Here is a 20,019-nt window from a genome sequence, read left to right as displayed (position 1 = left end):
TTATTAATCCCCATCTTAAGACCAACGAACCCAGATTAGTCGCTCACAGTTTCTAACGATACATTGGTTGTTTACAAACTCTGGTGTAAATCGCATCTTACACGCCACTCGCTGGGATTTACTAGGATTTACAGCCAAAGTAACTTGGCCAGTTTCCTTCCCAGCGGGCCAGAAGAGGCTTGCCACCTCGTAGATATCACAGGTATATTGCTACACCGCTTGGGTAAATACGACAAGAGCAACAGCCGTACTTAACATACAGTCTGGGGCCATGGGTAGAGTTCTCGTCCCAGTCCAGAGGTCATGACGGAATAAAAGTGCGACAGTTGGGATACAAGACTAACAATGGGATTAGAATATTGATACTTGGGATAAAACTCTGAGAATGGGAAACAATGGATACTATTTCATCAGCATTTGAGAATTATTACGAAACATTCATTTTGTTAATGAAATGATTGCATTAAGAGATACTATGACACATTTTGGGGAAAAAACGATCCTATTCGACAAGTTTACTGCGAGTAATTAATTGTTTCACAATTGTACAGTTTTAATGAACAATTGTATTCGACACTTGGACGATAAGAAAATGATCCTACTTCATAGATTCATAATTATAATGAATAATTGTATTTGCCAATTTGCCGCTAAAATGCAAACTCACATCTCAGTCAACCAATTTTGTGGTCAAGAAAGATAATTCTTCAAATAATATTTTATGTATCTTTCTAGACGTGAAGTAACTATAGATATAATCTACAGGAAGGTATTACTATAAATAAAACATCAAACGTCATATATAAAGCCTTAGAGAGACTGATACATCCCTCAAAACAACACTTACGAACCTTTATATCAGTCCGGGGTGATATGATGGTTTCCTTGATACATCAATTTCTATCATTCTTTTTTGTATCTGTGATAAGGATATGCTGGATTGAAATCATTACGAGGATCGAATACTTATGGATTAATTTGTGAATACTGATATTCCAGTACTACACCACACACTATTATCTTAAGTTTAGAGATATTACTTACATTCAGGAGTTAAGACACATAAAAGTAACCATCTCAGGAATAATATAGCCACCTCTCTGCTCCCTAATATTTTCAAGAAACAAGTACTTAACTGAAAATTTCCTATTAGCACTGATATATATATATATATATATATATATATATATATATATATATATATATATATATATATATATATATATATATATATATATATATATATATATATATATACATATATCCTTATATATATCCTTATATCCTTATATACTTATATATATCCTTATCCCTGGGGATAGGGGAGAAAGAATACTTCCCACGTATTCCCTGCGTGTCGTAGAAGGCGACTAAAAGGGAAGGGAACGGGGGGCTGGAAATCCTCCCCTCTCATTTTTTTTTTTTTTTTAATTTTCCAAAAGAAGGAACAGAGAAGGGGGCCAGGTGAGGATATTCCCTCAAAGGCACAGTCCTCTGTTCTTAACGCTACCTCGCTAATGGGGGAAATGGTGAATAGTATGAAAGATGGAGGTGGAAAGATGGAGTGAAAAAGATTTTGTGTGATCGGGGCCTGAACATGCAGGAGGGTGAAAGGAGGGCAAGGAATAGAGTGAATTGGAGCGATGTGGTATACCGGGGTTGACGTGCTGTCAGTGGAGTGAATGTGAAGCGTCTGGGGTAAACCATGGAAAGCTGTGTAGGTATGCATATTTGCGTGTGTGGACGTATGTATATACATGTGTATGGGGGGGGTTGGGCCATTTCTTTCGTCTATTTCCTTGCGCTACCTCGCAAACGCGGGAGACAGCGACAAAGTATAATAAAAAAAAAATATATATATATATATATATATATATATATATATATATATATATATATATATATATATATATATATATATATGGTGAAGAGCTTGTAGATTTATGTGCTGAAAAAGGACTGGTGATTGGGAATACCTGGTTTAAAAAGCGAGATATACATAAGTATACGTATGTAAGTAGGAGAGATGGCTAGAGAGCGTTATTGGATTACGTGTTAATTGACAGGCGCGCGAAAGAGAGACTTTTGGATGTTAATGTGCTGAGAGGTGCAACTGGAGGGATGTCTGATCATTATCTTGTGGAGGCTAAGGTGAAGATTTGTATGGGTTTTCAGAAAAGAAGACTGAATGTTGGGGTGAAGAGGGTGGTGAGAGTAAGTGAGCTTGGGAAGGAGACTTGTGTGAGGAAGTACCAGGAGAGACTGAGTACAGAATGGAAAAAGGTGAGAACAATGGAAGTAAGGGGAGTGGGGGAGGAATGGGATGTATTTAGGGAATCAGTGATGGATTGCGCAAAAGATGATTGTGGCATGAGAAGAGTGGGAGGTGGGTTGATTAGAAAGGGTAGTGAGTGGTGGGATGAAGAAGTAAGATTATTAATGAAAGAGAAGAGAGAGGCATTTGGACGATTTTTGCAGGGAAAAAATGCAATTGAGTGGGAGATGTATAAAAGAAAGAGACAGGAGGACAAGAGAAAGGTGCAAGAGGTGAAAAAGAGGGCAAATGAGCGTTGGGGTGAGAGAGTATCATTAAATTTAGGGAGAATAAAAGGATGTTCTGGAAGGAGGTAAATAAGGTGCGTAAGACAAGGGAGCAAATGGGAACTTCAGTGAAGGGCGCAAATGGGGAGGTGATAACAAGTAGTGGTGATGTGAGAAGGAGATGGAGTGAGTATTTTGAAGGTTTGTTGAATGTGTTTGATGATAGAGTGGCAGATATAGGGTGTTTTCGTCGAGGTGGTGTGCAAAGTGAGAGGGTTAGGGAAAATGATTTGGTAAACAGAGAAGAGGTAGTAAGAGCTTTGCGGAAGATGAAAGCCGGCAAGGCAGCAGGTTTGGATGGTATTGCAGTGGAATCTATTAAAAAAGGGGGTGACTGTATTATTGACTGGTTGGTAAGGTTATTTAATTTATGTATGACTCATGGTGAGGTGCCTGAGGATTGGCGGAATGCTTGCATAGTGCCATTGTACAAAGGCAAAGGGGATAAGAGTGAGTGCTCAAATTACAGAGGTATAAGTTTGTTGAGTATTCTTGGTAAATTATATGGGAGGGTATTGATTGAGAGGGTGAAGGCATGTACAGAGCATCAGATTGGGGAAGAGCAGTGTGGTTTCAGAAGTGGTAGAGGATGTGTGGATCAGGTGTTTGCTTTGAAGAATGTATGTGAGAAATACTTAGAAAAGCAAATGGATTTGTATGTAGCATTTATGGATCTGGAGAAGGCATATGATAGAGTTGATAGAGAGCTCTGTGGAAGGTATTAAGAATAAATGGTGTGGGAGGCAAGTTGTTAGAAGCAGTGACAAGTTTTTATCGAGGATGTAAGGCATGTGTACGTGTAGGAAGAGAGGAAAGTGATTGGTTCTCAGTGAATGTAGGTTTGCGGCAGGGGTGTGTGATGTCTCCATGGTTGTTTAATTTGTTTATGGATGGAGTTGTTAGGGAGGTGAAGGCAAGAGTTTTGGAAAGAGGGGCAAGTTTGAAGTCTGTTGTGGATGAGAGAGCATGGGAAGTGAGTCAGTTGTTGTTTGCTGATGATACACAGCTGGTAGCTGATTCATGTGAGAAACTGCAGAAGCTGGTGACTAAGTTTGGTAAAGTATGTGAAAGAAGAAAGTTAAGAGTAAATGTGAATAAGAGCAAGGTTATTAGGTACAGTAGGGTTGAGGGTCAAGTCAACTGGGAGGTAAGTTTGAATGGAGAAAAACTGGAGGAAGTAAAGTGTTTTAGAAATCTGGGAGTGGATCTGGCAGCGGATGGAACCATGGAAGCGGAAGTGGATCATACGGTGGGGGAGGGGGCGAAAATTCTGGGAGCCTTGAAGAATGTGTGGAAGTCGAGAACATTATCTCGGAAAGCAAAAATGGGTATGTTTGAAGGAATAGTGGTTCCAACAATGTTGTATGGCTGAGAGGCGTTGACTATGGATAGAGTTGTGCGCAGGAGGATGGATGTGCTGGAAATGAGATGTTTGAGGACAATGTGTGGTGTGAGGTGGTTTGATCGAGTAAGTAACGTAAGGGTAAGAGAGATGTGTGGAAATAAAAAGAGCGTGGTTGAGAGAGCAGAAGAGGGTGTTTTGAAATGGTTTGGGCACATGGAGAGAATGAATGAGGAAAGATTGACCAAGAGGATATATGTGTCGGAGGTGGAGGGAACGAGGAGAAGTGGGAGACCAAATTGGAGGTGGAAAGATGGAGTGAAAAAGATTTTGAGTGATCGGAGCCTGAACATGCAGGAGGGTGAAAGGCGGGCAAGGAATAAAGTGAACTGGATCGATGTGGTATACCGGGGTCGACGTGCTGTCAATGGATTGAATCAGGGCATGTGAAGCGTCTTGGGTAAACCATGGAAAGTTGTGTGGAGCCTGGATGTGGAAAGTGAGCTGTGGTTTCGGTGCATTAATACATGACAGCTAGAGACTCAGTGTGAACGAATGGGGCCTTTGTTGTCTCTTCCTAGCGCTACCTCGCACACATGAGAGGGGAGGGGAATGTTATTCCATGTGTGGCGAGGTGGCGATGGGAATAAATAAAGGAAGACAGTATGAATTATGTACATGTGTATTTATGTATATGTCTGTGTGTGTATATATATTTGTATATTGAGATGTATGGGTATGTATATTTGCGTGTGTGGACGTGTATGTATATACATGTGTATGGAGGTGGGTTGGGCCATTTCTTTCGTCTGTTTCCTTGCGCTACCTCGCAAGCGCGGGAGAGAGCGACAAAGCAGAATAAAATAAAAAAGATGATAATATATATATATATATATATATATATATATATATATATATATATATATATATATATAAATCGCAATGAAACAGACGAAAAAATGGCCCAACCCAGCCACATACATATGTATATACATTAACGCCCTCACACTCGCATATACATGCCTATACATTTCAACGTATACATACATATGCATATACAGACAAATACATATATCCACATGTACATATTCATACTTACTGCCTTCATCCATTTTCGTCGCCACCCTACCACATATGAAATGACACCCCCCTCGCCCCGCTCGCGCACGGAGTAGCGCTAGGGAAAGACAACAAAGGCAACATTCGTTCACACTCAGCCTCTAGCTGTCAAGTGTAATGCACCAAAACCACAGCTCCCTTTCCACATCCAGGCCCCTCAAAATTTCCATGGTTTACCCAAGACGCTTCATATGCCCTGGTTCAATCCACTGATAGCATTTTATCGAAGCTAACTGTACAACGCGGAGCTATATGGATACGAACAAAGTGCATATGAACGCGCACCTTCATAGAACATACAATTCTCCAACAGCCAGGATCAAACCCATGAACCCTGTGCAACAGTTAGGATTGGTAAAATGCTATCTGCTGGCTTTGTGAGTCTAATGGAAGATGACCGGTTTAGACTCCGTTGCTCACCAACGTGAGACTAAGGGTATTCGAGTAGTTATTTCCCTATTACAGGCGATCACAGCCTAGCGGTAGCGCTCCCGCCTGTTGCACAGGGGTCACAGGTTCGATCCTGGCTGTTGGAGGTTTGTATCTTTTATGAGGTGCGCGTTCATACGCATTTTCCTTTGTCGCTGTCGCCGCGTTACCGAGGTAGCGCAAGGAAAGAGACGAAAGAATTGCCCAGCCCACCCACATACACATGCATATACTTACACGTCCACACACGCAAATATACATACCTATAAATCTCAATGTACACATATATATACACACACAGACATATACATATATACACATGTACATAATTCATACTTTCTGCCTTTATTTATTCTCATCGCCACCTCGCCACTCTTGGAATAACAACCCCCTCCTCCCTCATGTGTGCGAGGTAGCTCTAGGAAAAGACAACAAAGGCCCCATTCGTTCACACTGAGTCTCTAGCTGTCATGTAATAATGCACCGAAACCACAGCTCCCTTTCCACATCCAGGCCCCAAAGAACTTTCTATGGTTTACCCAAGACGCTTCACATGCCCTGGTTCAATCCATTGACAGCACGTCGACCCCAGTATACCTCATCGTTCCAATTCACTCTATTCCTTGCACGCCTTTCACCCTCCTCCATGTTCTGACCCAGATCACTCAAAATCTTTTTCACTCCATCTTTCCACCTCAATTTGGTCTCCGACTTCTCTTCGTTCCCTCCACCTCTGACACATATATCCTCTTGGTCAATTTTTCCTCACTCATTCTCTCCACGTGACCAAACCATTTCAAAACACCCTCTTCTGCTCTCTCAACCACACTCTTTTTATTTCCACACATCTCTCTTACCCTTACATTACTTACTCGATCAAACCACCTAACACCATATATTGTCCTCAAACATCTCATTGCCAGCACATCCACCCGTCTACGCACAACTCTATCCATAGCCCACGCCTCGCAACCATACAACATTGTTGGAACCACTATTTATTCAAACATACCCATTTTTCCTTTCCGAGATAATGTTCTCGACTTTCACACATTCTTCAAGGCTCCCAGAATTTTCGCCCCCTCCCCCTCCCTATGATTCACTTCCGCTTCCATTGTTCCATCCTCTGCCAGATCCACTCCCAGATATCTAAAATACTTTACTTCCTCCAGTTTTTCTCCATTCAAACTTACCTCCCAATTGACTTGACCCTCAACCCTACTGTACCTAATAACCTTGCTCTTATTCACATTTACTCTTAAATTTCTTCTTTCACACACTTTACCAAACACAGTCACCAGTTTCTGCAGTTCCTCACATGAATCAGCCACCAGCGCTGTATCATCAGTGAGCAACAACTGACTCACTTCCCAAGCTCTCTCATCCACAACAGACTGCATACTTGCCCCTCCTTCCAAAACTCTTGCATTCACCTCCCTAACAACCCCATCCATAAACAAATTAAACAACCATGGAGACATCACACGCCCCTGCCGCAAACCTACATTCACTGAGAATCAATCACTTTCCTCTCTTCCTACACGTACATATGCCTTACATCCTCGATAAAAACTTTTCACTGCTTCTAACAACTTGCCTCTCACACCATATATTCTTAATACCTTCCACAGAGCATCTCTATCAACTCTATCTTATGCCTTCTCCAGATCCATAAATGATACATACAAATCCATTTGCCTTTCTAAGTATTTCTCTCATACATTCTTCAAAGCAAACACCTGATACACACATCCTCTACCACCTCTGTGGTACTTTTTTTACCTCCTTCCAGAACATCTTTTTATTCTCCCTAAAATTTAATGATACTCTATCACCCCAATTCACATTTGGCAACTTTTTCACCTCTTGCCCCTTTCTCTTGACCTCCTTCGTCTTTCTTTTATACGAGACATCACCCACTCATTTGCATTTTTTCCCTGCAAAAATCGTCCAAACGCCTCTCTTCTATTTCACTAATAATCTTACTTCTTCATCCCACCACTCACTACCCTTTCTAATCAACCCACCTCCCACGCTTCTCATGTCACAAGCATCTTTTGCGCAAGCCATCACTGCTTCCTTAAATACATCCCATTCCTCCCCTTCTCCCCTTACTTCCTTTGTTCTCACCTTTTTCTATTCTGTACTCGGTCTCTCCTGGTATTTCCTCACACAAGTCTCCTTCCCAAGCTCACTTACTCTCATCACTCTCTTCACCCCAACATTCTCTCTTCTTTTCTGAAAACCTTTACAAATCATCACCTTAGCCTCCACAAGATAATGATCAGACATCCCTCCAGTTGCACCTCTCAGCACATTAACATCCAAAAGTCTCTCTTTCGCGCGCCTATCAATTAACACGTAATCCAGTAACGCTCTCTGGCCATCTCTTCTGCTTACATACGTATACTTATGTATATCTCTCTTTTTAAACCAGGTATCCCCAATCACCAGTCCTTTTTCAGCACATAAATCTACAAGCTCTTCACCATTTCCGTTTAGAACACTGAACACCCCATGTATACCAATCATTCTGTGTGTACATATATATATATATGTCTGTGTGTGTATGTATATGTGTACATTGAGATGTATGGTTATGTATATTTGCGTGTGTGGACGTGTATGTATATACATGTGTATGGGGGTGGGTTGGGCCATTTCTTTCGTCTGTTTCCTTGCGCTACCTCACAAACGCGGGAGACTGCGACAAAGCAAAATAAATAATAATAATAATAATATATATATATATATATATATATATATATATATATATATATATATATATATATATATATATATATATATATATATATATATATATATATATATGTATATATATATACATATATATATATATATATATATATATATATATATATATATATATATATATATATATATATATATATATATATATATATATATATATATATATATATATGTATTTTCCTATGAGTCCAAGGGGAAAACGAAACACGATAAGTTCCCAAGTGCACTTTCATGTAATAATCACATCATCAGGGGAGACGTGAGAGAAATAACAGTCAGTTGATATACAACGAAGAGACGTAGCTAGGATGCAATTTGGTAAACATGTGATTGTCTAAGACACAAAACGAGCGTTTCATAAACTTATGTGGACAAGAAGGGGAATTATTTACAAATCTTATCAACAATGAAGTTATCCATTTCGTATTGACCTTCGCTAATATAAAGGTAATAAATCTTTATGTATTTTATATTAGACGATTCAATTTTTCTCATGGTACTGGAGATAGAGTTGATAACTGAGATGGCATTACTCTAGTCAATACAATGATCATAGCTTTCAACGTGATTAAACAAGGCATGTGATTCTTGACCTGTTCTTATACTATACTTATGTTGCTTAAGTCTAACAGAAAGATCCTTACCAGACTGTCCAACATAAAACTTAACACAATTTCTACATGGCACTTTATAGATGCATCTAGGAGAATTTTCTGGTGAGTTCCTGGTTAAGATATTCTTTATAATATTATTTTTGCTGAGGGTAACATTTACATTAAAGGATTTAAGCAGCATGGGAAGTAAAGTAAAATTATTATTAAAAGGGAGAACTAAAAGATTCTTGGTGTCAATGCAAGGTTTGGGCTTCATTCTATAAAATTATTTCTTTGCTCACTTAAGGGATTTATCAATGAAAGATCTAGGGCACGTTTGCTTAGATCCAATAGAATATATCTTCTCAAACTCATCATCACTAAACTCTGGACTGAGAATACGTGATGCCATAAGGAACATAGATTGAAATGATGAGTGATAATGGATATATGAGCATACACTGGTAGGTTTTCTGTATATGCTAAACTTAAACTTGTTTACTTGCCCATGGATCATGCAATCTAGAAATGGTAACATACCATTATTTTCATTTTCTACAGTAAATTTGATAGAAGGTACTAAATTGGTAAGTAAGGGGAGAAATGTTTCTAAATTTTAATTTGTTGGCCAAACACAAAGAAAATCATCTACATACCTACACCAAATTGCATTGGAAGGTAAGATATCCTTTAGTAATTTTGTTCCAAAAAATTCCATTTAAAGATTACCTAGTACAGGTGAAAGAGGGTTACCCATTGCCATACCAAATTCTTGAGCATTGTATTTTCCAGTGAATTCACATACCCAGTCTTTTATGCACTATTTTATCAGTTCAATGAAAACAGACTTTGAAACAGGTAAATGAATATCATCCAAAACATCAAATGAATATTCTAAAGGGTCATCAACTGGAACTTTTGTGAAAAGTGAGGAAACATCAAAGCTAACTAGTTTGAAACCAAATTAACATTGATATTGTTAAGCTTGTTGACTAAATCTATATTGTTCATGATATAAGAATTTGATATCTTACCCACTAAAGGGCTTAATAAAGAAACTAACTATTTTGTCAATTTATATGTGATTTTGCCTACTGAACTCACTACAGGTCTCGTTGGAAAATTTTGTTTATGAGTTTTAATAAGTCCATACATATATGGTAATGAAGGGGACAAAGATGACAAACTTTTGATAAGAGAACCATTACCTTTCAACAGCAACTTCAATTCTATATTGAAATGGGAATTAGCTGCTTCTAGCGGATTCTTATTGAGTCTAAAATATGTGGTGTCATAATCTAAAAGATCATTCATTTTAGATAAATAGTTACTTTTGTCCAAAATCACAACAGTGTTAGCCTTATCTGCTTTAGTAATGTGTATATCATTGTCTTTTTTTAATCTATGTTCCTTAGAGCATTACTTATTTGCAGTCCAGATGATGAGTTTGAGAAGGTATATTCTATTGGATCTAAGTTAAAGTACCCTAGATCTTTCATTGATAAATCCCTTAAGTTAGCAGAGAAATCATTTTATAGAGTTGAGCCCAAACCTCCCAATGACACCAAGAATCTTTTAGTTCTCCCTTTTAATAACAATTCTACTTATTTCCCATGCTGCATGAAACCTTCAGCGACTATGATACTGTAAAGAATATCTTAATCATAAACTAAATAGAAGAGTCTCTTGGATGCATCTATAAAGCGCCATGTAGAAATTGTAATAAGTTTTATGTTGAGCAGACTGGTAAGTATCTTTCTGTTACACTTAAGCAACATAAATATAGTATAAGAACAGGACAAGAATCAAATGCCTTGTTTAATCACGTTAAAAACTATGATCATTGTATTGACTGGAGTAATCCCATCTCATATATTAATTCTAACTCTAGTGCCACGAGAAATATCATTGAATCTTCTATAATTAAATGTTGAAAGAATTATAACCTTAATACTAGTGAAGGTCTATACAAATTGAATAACTTTATTGTTGATAAGATTTTTAAACATTTCACCTTCTTGTCCACATAAGCTTATGATACGCTCGTTATCTGTCTTGGGCAATCACATGTTTACCAAATGGCGTCCTAGCTTCGTCTCTTCATCATATATCAACTGACTGTTATTTTTCTCTTGTTTCTCCCTCTGATGATGTGATTATTACACTAAAGTGCACTTGGGAACTTATCGTGTTTCATTTTCCCCGTGGACTCATAGGAGTATACTTGATCATGCGCGAAAATATTTCCTTGCGCTACCTCGCAGGCGCGGGAGACAGCGACAAAGCAAAATAATAATAATGATAATATATATTGTTAAGGAATATGATTCCACAGTCCAATATTCGACCAACAAAAAAAGAAGTTTGCTATCTGAAATAAACGCCAGGAGATAACTCGTGGGTTAACAGTAAGCGCAGCGACTGGAGCGAGAGATGTAGTTACACCACAATTATAACTTCTCTTAAAACCCGCCCTAACAACGCTCTGGGCAGCCGGGCTTAACTTATTCTGGGCTGCCTCGCAAATTACCAGCAGCGGTAACTGGTGGTAATGCTTAGTACACGTTATTTCAATATGTGTGTTTGTGTGTATGTGTCTGTATTCTGCGTAGGATTTTTATTTCTACTTACTTATGTGTTTTGTTTATGTTTTTTGGGGATGGTTTAATATGTACGTGTGTGGGTGTGTGTGTCTCTCTCTCTCTCTCTCTCTCTCTCTCTCTCTCTCTCTCTCTCTCTCTCTCTCTCTCTCTCTCTCTCTCTCTCTCTCTCTCTCTCTCTCTCTCTGTGTACGAGTGTGTGTGTGTGTGTGCGTGTGTGTGTGTGTGTGTGTGTGTGCATAAAGACATAAGTGCATGTACTCGTGTTATATATGACCATACATGAACATTTCGTATATATGTAGCCGAGGAAAAGATGTTTGATAAATGCAGGGTCTTATCGTGTAACATGTGTGTGTGTGTGTGTGTGTGTGTGTGTGTGTGTGTGTGTGTGTGTTGCTCACGTACTTCTGCTTGTCATAAAGGGTGACTAAGACGGTAGGAAGCAGGAAAATCGAAATCCTACCCCTATTAAAAATCTTTCCAAACATGGAAAACAGGAAAAAGACAAATGAGAATTTTCTTCCCTGTGAGGCTCAGCTATCTGCTATGGGAACTATATCGCTCACGCTGGAAATAGATTCCATGTACGAGAGAACTATATATATATATATATATATATATATATTCTCCCCTATCACTAGGGATAGGGGAGAAAGAATACTTCCCACGCATTCCTCACGTGTCGTAGAAGGCGACTACAGGGGACGGGAGCGGGGGACTAGAAACCCTCTCCTCCTTGTATTTTAACTTTCTAAAAGGGGAAACAGAATAAGGAGTCACACAGGGAGTGCTCATCCTCCTCGAAGGCACAGATTGGGGTGTCTAAATGTGTGTGGATGTAACCAAGATGTGAAAAAAGGAGAGATAGGTAGTATGTTTGAGGAAAGGAACCTGGATGTTTTGGCTTTGAGTGAAACGAAGCTCAAGGGTAAAGGGGAAGAGTGGTCTGGAAATGTCTTGGGAGTAGAGTCAGGGGTTAGTGAGAGGGCAAGAGCAAGGGAAGGAGTAGCACTACTCCTGAAACAAGAGTGGGGGGAGTATTTGATACAGTGCAAGAAAGTTAATTTCTAGATTGATATGGGTAAAACTGACAGCTGATGGAGAGGGATGGGTGATTATTGGTGCATATGCATCTGGGCATGACAAGAAAGATCATGAGAGGCAAGTGTTTTGGGAGCAGCTGAATGAGTGTGTTAGTGGTTTCGATGCACAAGACCGGGTTATAATAATGGGTGATTTGAATGCAAAGGTGAGTAATGTGGCAGTTGAGGGAATAATTGGTATACATGGGGTGTTCAGTGTTGTAAATGGTAATGGTGAAGAGCTTGTAGATTTACGTGCTGAAAGAGGACTGGTGATTGGGAATACCTGGTTTAAAAAGAGAGATATACATAAGTATACGTATGTAAGCAGGAGAGATGGCCAGAGAACGTTATTGGATTACGTGTTGATTGATCGGCGGGCGAAAGAGAGACTTTTGGATGTTAATGTGCTGACAGGTGCAACTGGAGGGACGTCTGATCATTATCTTGTGGAGGCGAAGGTGAAGATTTGTAGAGGGTTTCAGAAAAGAAGAGAGAATGCTGGGGTGAAGAGAGTGGTGAGAGTAAGTGAGCTTGGGAAGGAGACTTCTGTAAAGAAATAACAGGAGAGACTGAGTACAGAATGGAAAAAGGTGAGAACGAAGGAGGTAAGGGGAGTGGGGGAGGAATGGGATGTATTTAGGGAAGCAGTGATGGCTTGCGCAAAAGATGCGTGTAGCATGAGAAGCGTGGGAGGTGGGCAGATTAGAAAGGGTAGTGAGTGCTGGGATGAAGAAGTAAGATTATTAGTGAAAGAGAAGAGAGAGGCATTTGGACGATTTTTGCAGGGAAAAAATGCAAATGAGTGGGAGATGTACAAAAGAAAGAGGAAGGAGGTCAAGAGAAAGGTGCAAGAGGTGAAAAAGAGGGCAAATGAAAGTTGGGGTGAGAGAGTATCATTAAATTTTAGGGAGAATAAAAAGATGTTTTGGAAGAAGGCAAATAAAGTGCGTAAGACAAGGGAACAAATGGGAACTTCAGTGAAGGGGGCTAATGGGGAGGTGATAACAAGTAGTGGTGATGTGAGAAGGAGACGTAGTGAATATTTTCAAGGTCTGTTGAATGTGTTTGACGATAGAGTGGCAGATATAGGGTGTTTTGGTCGAGGTGGTGTGCAAAGTGAGAGGGCTAGAGAGTACGATTTGGTAAACAGAGAAGAGGTAGTAAAAGCTCTGCGGAAGATCAAAGCCGGCAAGGTAGCAGGTTTGGATGGCATTGCAAATGGAATTTATTAAAAAAGGGGGTGACTGTATTGTTCACTAGTTGGTAAGGTTATTTAATGTATATATATATATATTTCATTTATTTATTTATTTATTTTGCTTTGTCGCTGTCTCCCGCGTTACCGTATATATATATATATATATATATATATATATATATATATATATATATATATATATATATATATAGGTTTGCGGCAGGGGTGTGTGATGTCTCCATGGTTGTTTAATTTGTTTATGGATGGGGTTGTTAGGGAGGTGAATGCAAGAGTTTTGGAAAGAGGGGCAAGTATGAAGTCTGTTGGGGATGAGAGAGCTTGGGAAGTGAGTCAGTTGTTGTTCGCTGATGATACAGCGCTGGTGGCTGATTCATGTGAGAAACTGCAGAAGCTGGTGACTGAGTTGGGTAAAGTGTGTGAAAGAAGAAAGTTAAGAGTAAATGTGAATAAGAGCAAGGTTATTAGGTACAGTAGGGTCGAGGGTCAAGTCAATAGGGAGGTGAGTTTGAATGGAGAAAAACTGGAGGAAGTGAAGTGTTTTAGGTATCTGGGAGTGGATCTGGCAGCGGTTGGAACCATGGAAGCGGAAGTGGATCATAGGGTGGGGGAGGGGGCGAAAATTCTGGGAGCCTTGAAGAATGTGTGGAAGTCGAGAACATTATCTCGGAAAGAAAAAATGGGTATGTTTGAAGGAATAGTGGCTCCAACAATGTTGTATGGTTGCGAGGCGTGGGCTATGGATAGAGTTGTGCGCAGGAGGGTGGATGTGCTGGAAATGAGATGTTTGAGGACAATGTGTGGTGTGAGGTGGTTTGATCGAGTAAGTAATGTAAGGGTAAGAGAGATATGTGGAAATAAAAAGAGTGTGGTTGAGAGAGCAGAAGAGGGTGTTTTGAAATGGTTTGGGCACATGGAGAGAATGAGTGAGGAAAGATTGACCAAGAGGATATATGTGTCGGAGGTGGAGGGAACGAGGAGAAGTGGGAGACCAAATTGGAGGTGGAAAGATGTAGTGAAAAAGATTTTAAGTGATCGGAGCCTGAACATGCAGGTGGGTGAAAGGCGGGCAAGGAATAGAGTGAACTGGATCGATGTGGTATACCGGGATTGACGTGCTGTCAATGGATTGAATCAGGGCATGTGAAGCGTCTGAGGTAAACCATTGAAAGTTGTGTGGGGCCTGGATGTGGAAAGGGAGCTGTGGTTTCAGGCATTATTGCGTGACAGCTGGAGACTGAGTGTGAACGAATCGGACCTTTGTTGTCTTTTCCTAGTGCTACCTCCCACACATGAGGGGAGAGGGGGATGGTATTCCATGTGTGGCGAGGTGGCGATGGGAATGAATAGGAGCAGGCAGTGTGAATTGTGTGCATAGGTATATATGTATGTGTCTGTGTGTGTATATATATGTGTACATTGAGATGTATAGGTATGTATATTTGCGTGTGTGGGTGTGTGTGTGTGTACATTGTGTACTGAGGGTGGGTTGTGCCATTTCTTTCGTCTGTTTCCTTGCGCTACCTCGCAAACTCGGGAGACAGCGACAAAGCAAAATAAATAAAATATATATATATATATATATATATATATATATATATATATATATATATATATATCCCTGGGGATAGGGGAGAAAGAATACTTCCCACGTATTCCCTGCGTGTCGTAGAAGGCGACTAAAAGGGGAGGGAGCGGGGGGCTGGAAATCCTCCCTTCTCATTATTTTTTTTTAATTTTCCAAAAGGAACAGAGAACGGGGCCAGGTAAGGATATTCCCTCAAAGGCCCATTCCTCTGTTCTTAACGCTACCTCGCTAATGCGGGAAATGGCGAATAGTTTAAAAAAAAAAAAAAAAAAAATATATATATATATATATATATATATATATATTTACTTAGAAAAGCAAATGGATTTGTATGTAGCATTTATGGATCTGGAGAAGGCATATGATAGAGTTGATAGAGATGCTCTGTGGAAGGTATTAAGAATATATGGTGTGGGAGGCAAGTTGTTAGAAGCAGTGAAAAGTTTTTATCGAGGATGTAAGGCATGTGTACGTGTAGGAAGAGAGGAAAGTGATTGGTTCTCAGTGAATGTAGGTTTGCGGCAGGGGTGTGTGATGTCTCCATGGTTGTTTAATTTGTTTATGGATGGGGTTGTTAGGGAGGTAAATGCAAGAGTCCTGGAAAGAGGGGCAAGTATGAAGTCTGTTGGGGATGAGAGAGCTTGGGAAGTGAGTCAGTTGTTGTTCGCTGATGATACAGCGTTGGTGGCTGATTCATGTGAGAAACTGCAGAAGCTGGTGACTGAGTTTGGTAAAGTGTGTGGAAGAAGAAAGTTAAGAGTAAATGTGAATAAGAGCAAGGTTATTAGGTACAGTAGGGTTGAGGGTCAAGTCAATTGGGAGGTGAGTTTGAATGGAGAAAAACTGGAGGAAGTGAAGTGTTTTAGATATCTGGGAGTGGATCTGTCAGCGGATGGAACCATGGAAGCGGAAGTGGATCATAGGGTGGGGGAGGGGGCGAAAATTTTGGGAGCCTTGAAAAATGTGTGGAAGTCGAGAACATTATCTCGGAAAGCAAAAATGGGTATGTTTGAAGGAATAGTGGTTCCAACAATGTTGTATGGTTGCGAGGCGTGGGCTATGGATAGAGATGTGCGCAGGAGGATGGATGTGCTGGAAATGAGATGTTTGAGAAAAATGTGTGGTGTGAGGTGGTTTGATCGAGTAAGTAACGTAAGGGTAAGAGAGATGTGTGGAAATAAAAAGAGCGTGGTTGAGAGAGCAGAAGAGGGTGTTTTGAAATGGTTTGGGCACATGGAGAGAATGAGTGAGGAAAGATTGACCAAGAGGATATATGTGTCGGAGGTGGAGGGAACGAGGAGAAGAGGGAGACCAAATTGGAGGTGGAAAGATGTAGTGAAAAAGATTTTGTGTGATCGGGGCCTGAACATGCAGGAGGGTGAAAGGAGGGCAAGGAATAGAGGGAATTGGAGCGATGTGGTATACAGGGGTTGACGTGCTGTCAGTGGATTGAATCAAGGCATGTGAAGCGTCTGGGGTAAACCATGGAAAGCTGTGTAGGTATGTATATTTGCGTGTGTGGACGTGTGTATGTACATGTGTATGGGGGGGGGGGGGGGGTTGGGCCATTTCTTTCGTCTGTTTCCTTGCGCTACCTCGCAAACGCGGGAGACAGCGACAAAGTATAAAAAAAAAAAAAAAAAAAAAATATATATATATATATATATATATATATATATATATATATATATATATATATGTATATATATATATATATATATATGTATTTTTTTTTTTTTCTTTTTTGCTTTGTCGCTGTCTCCCGCGTTTGCGAGGTGGCGCAAGGAAACAGACGAAAGAAATGGCCCAACCCACCCCCATACACATGTATATACATACGTCCACACACGCAAATATACATACCTACACAGCTTTCCATGGTTTACCCCAGACGCTTCACATGCCTTGATTCAATCCACTGACAGCACGTCAACCCCGGTATACCACATCGCTCCAATTCACTCTATTCCTTGCCCTCCTTTCACCCTCCTGCATGTTCAGGCCCCGATCACACAAAATCTTTTTCACTCCATCTTTGCACCTCCAATTTGGTCTCCCTTTTCTCCTCGTTCCCTTCACCTCCGACACATATATCCTCTTGGTCAATCTTTCCTCACTCATTCTCTCCATGTGACCAAACCATTTCAAAACATCCTCTTCTGCTCTCTCAACCACGCTCTTTTTATTTCCACACATCTCTCTTACCCTTACGTTACTTACTCGATCAAACCACCTCACACCACACATTGTCCTCAAACATCTCATTTCCAGCACATCCACCCTCCTGCGCACAACTCTATCCATAGCCCACGCCTCGCAACCATACAACATTGTTGGAACCACTATTCCTTCAAACATACCCATTTTTGCTTTCCGAGATAATGTTCTCGACTTCCACACATTCTTCAAGGCTCCCAGGATTTTCGCCCCCTCCCCCAACCTATGATTCACTTCCGCTTCCATGGTTCCATCCGCTGCCAGATACACTCCCAGATATCTAAAACACATTACTTCCTCCAGTTTTTCTCCATTCAAACTTATCTCCAATTGACTTGACCCTCAACCCTACTGTACCTAATAACCTTGCTCTTATTCACATTTACTCTTAACTTTCTTCTTTCACACACTTTACCAAACTCAGTCACCAGCTTCTGCAGTTTCTCACATGAATCAGCCACCAGCGCTGTATCATCAGCGAACAACAACTGACTCACTTCCCAAGCTCTCTCATCCACAACAGACTTCATACTTGCCCCTCTTTCCAAAACTCTTGCATTCACCTCCCTAACAACCCCATCCATAAACAAGTTAAACAACCATGGAGGCATCACACACCAATGCCGCAGACCTACATTCACTGAAGGAACCAATCACTTTCCACTCTTCCTACACGTACACATGCCTTACATCCTCGATAAAAACTTTTCACTGCTTCTAACAACTTGCCTACCACACCATATATTTTTAATACCTTCCACAGAGCATCTCCATCAACTCTATCATATGCCTTCTCCAGATCCATAAATGCTACATACAAATCCATTTGCTTTTCTAAGTACTTCTCACATACATTCTTCAAAGCAAACACCTGATCCACACATCCTCTACCACTTTCTCCCCTATACCTGGGGATAGGGGAGAAAGAATACTTCCCACGCATTCCTCACGTGTCGTAAGAGGCAACTAAAAGGGACGGGAGCGGAAGGCTGGAAACCCTCCCCTCCTTGTATTTTAACTTTCTAAAAGAGGAAACAGAAGAAGGAGTCACGCGAGGAGTGCTCATCCTCCTCGATGGCTCAAATTGGGGTGTCTAAATGTGTGTGGATGTAACCAAGATGAGAAAAAAGGAGAGATAGGTAATATGGTTGAGGAAAGGAACCTGGATGCTTTGTCTCCTAGTGAAACGAAGCTCAAGGGTAAAGGGGACGAGTGGTTTGGGAATGTCTTGGGAGTAAAGTCAGGGGTTCGTGAGAGGACAAGAGCAAGGGAAGGAGTAGCAGTACTCCTGAAACAGGAGTAGTGGGAGTATGTGATAGAGTGTTAGAAAGTAAACTCTAGATTTATATGGGTCAAACTGAAAGTGGATGGAGAGCGATGGGTGATTATTGGTGCATTTGCACCTGGGCATGAGAAGAAAGATCATGAGAGGCAAGTGTTTTGGGAGCAGCTGAGTGAGTGTGTCAGTAGTTTTAATGCACGAGACCGGGTTACAGTGATGGGTGATTTAAATGCAAAGGTGAGTAATGTGGCAGTTGAGGGAATAAGTGGTGTACATGGGGTGTTCAGTGTTGTAAATGGAAATGGTGAAGAGCTTGTAGATGTATGTGCTGAAAAAAGACTGGTGATTGGGAATACCTGGTTTATAAAGAGAGATATACGTAAGTATACGTATGTAAGTAGGAGAGAGGGCCAGAGAGCGTTATTGGATTACGTGTTAATTGATTGGCGCGATAAAGAGAGACTTTTGGATGTTAATGTGCTAAGAGGGGCAACTGGAGGGACGTCTGATCATTATCTTGTGGAGGCGAAGGTGAAGATTTGTAGAGTTAATCAGAAAAGAAGAGAGAATGTTGGGGTGAAGAGAGTGGTGAGAGTAAGTGAGCTTGGGAAGGAGACTTGTGTGAGGAAGTACCAGGAGAGACTGAGTACAGAACGGAAAAAGGTGAGAACAAAGGAGGTAAAGGGAGCAGTGATGGCTTGTGCTAAAGATGCTTGTGGAATGAGAAGCATGGGAGGTGGGCAGATTATAAAGGGTAGTGAGTAGTGGGATGAAGAAGTAAGATTATTAGTGAAAGAGAAGAGAGAGGCATTTGGACGATTTTTGCAGGGAAATAATGCAAATGATTGGGAGATATATAAAAGAAAGAGGTAGGAGGTCAAGAGAAAGGTGCAAGAGGTGAAAAAGATGGCAAATGAGAGTTGGGGTGAGAGAGTATCATTAAATTCTATGGAGAATAGAAAGATGTTTTGGAAGCCGGTAAGTAAGTGCGTAAGGCAAGGGAACAAATGGGAACTTCAGTGAAGGGGGCTAATGGGGAGGTGATAACAAGTAGTGGTGATGTGAGAAGGAGATGGAGTGAGTATTTTGAAGGTTTGTTGAATGTGTTTGATGATAGAGTGGCAGACATAGGGTGTTTTGGTCGAGGTGGTGTGCAAAGTGAGAGGGCTAGG

At 40.5% G+C, this 20,019-nt stretch overlaps 1 protein-coding gene across 1 annotated transcript in view; it reads right to left on the bottom strand.

Annotated features, from left to right (window-relative positions):
- LOC139746645 (uncharacterized) overlaps positions 1–20,019 on the bottom strand; it is a 191,983-nt gene that overhangs the window by 78,955 nt on the left and 93,009 nt on the right. The gene's annotated exons all lie outside the window — the stretch shown is intronic.

This window comes from Panulirus ornatus, chromosome 65, assembly GCF_036320965.1.
Source record: "Panulirus ornatus isolate Po-2019 chromosome 65, ASM3632096v1, whole genome shotgun sequence".
Classification (NCBI taxonomy): domain Eukaryota; kingdom Metazoa; phylum Arthropoda; class Malacostraca; order Decapoda; family Palinuridae; genus Panulirus; species Panulirus ornatus.
The sequence above is the reverse complement of the archived record's forward strand: the minus strand, read 5'-3'. Positions and strand labels throughout refer to the sequence as shown.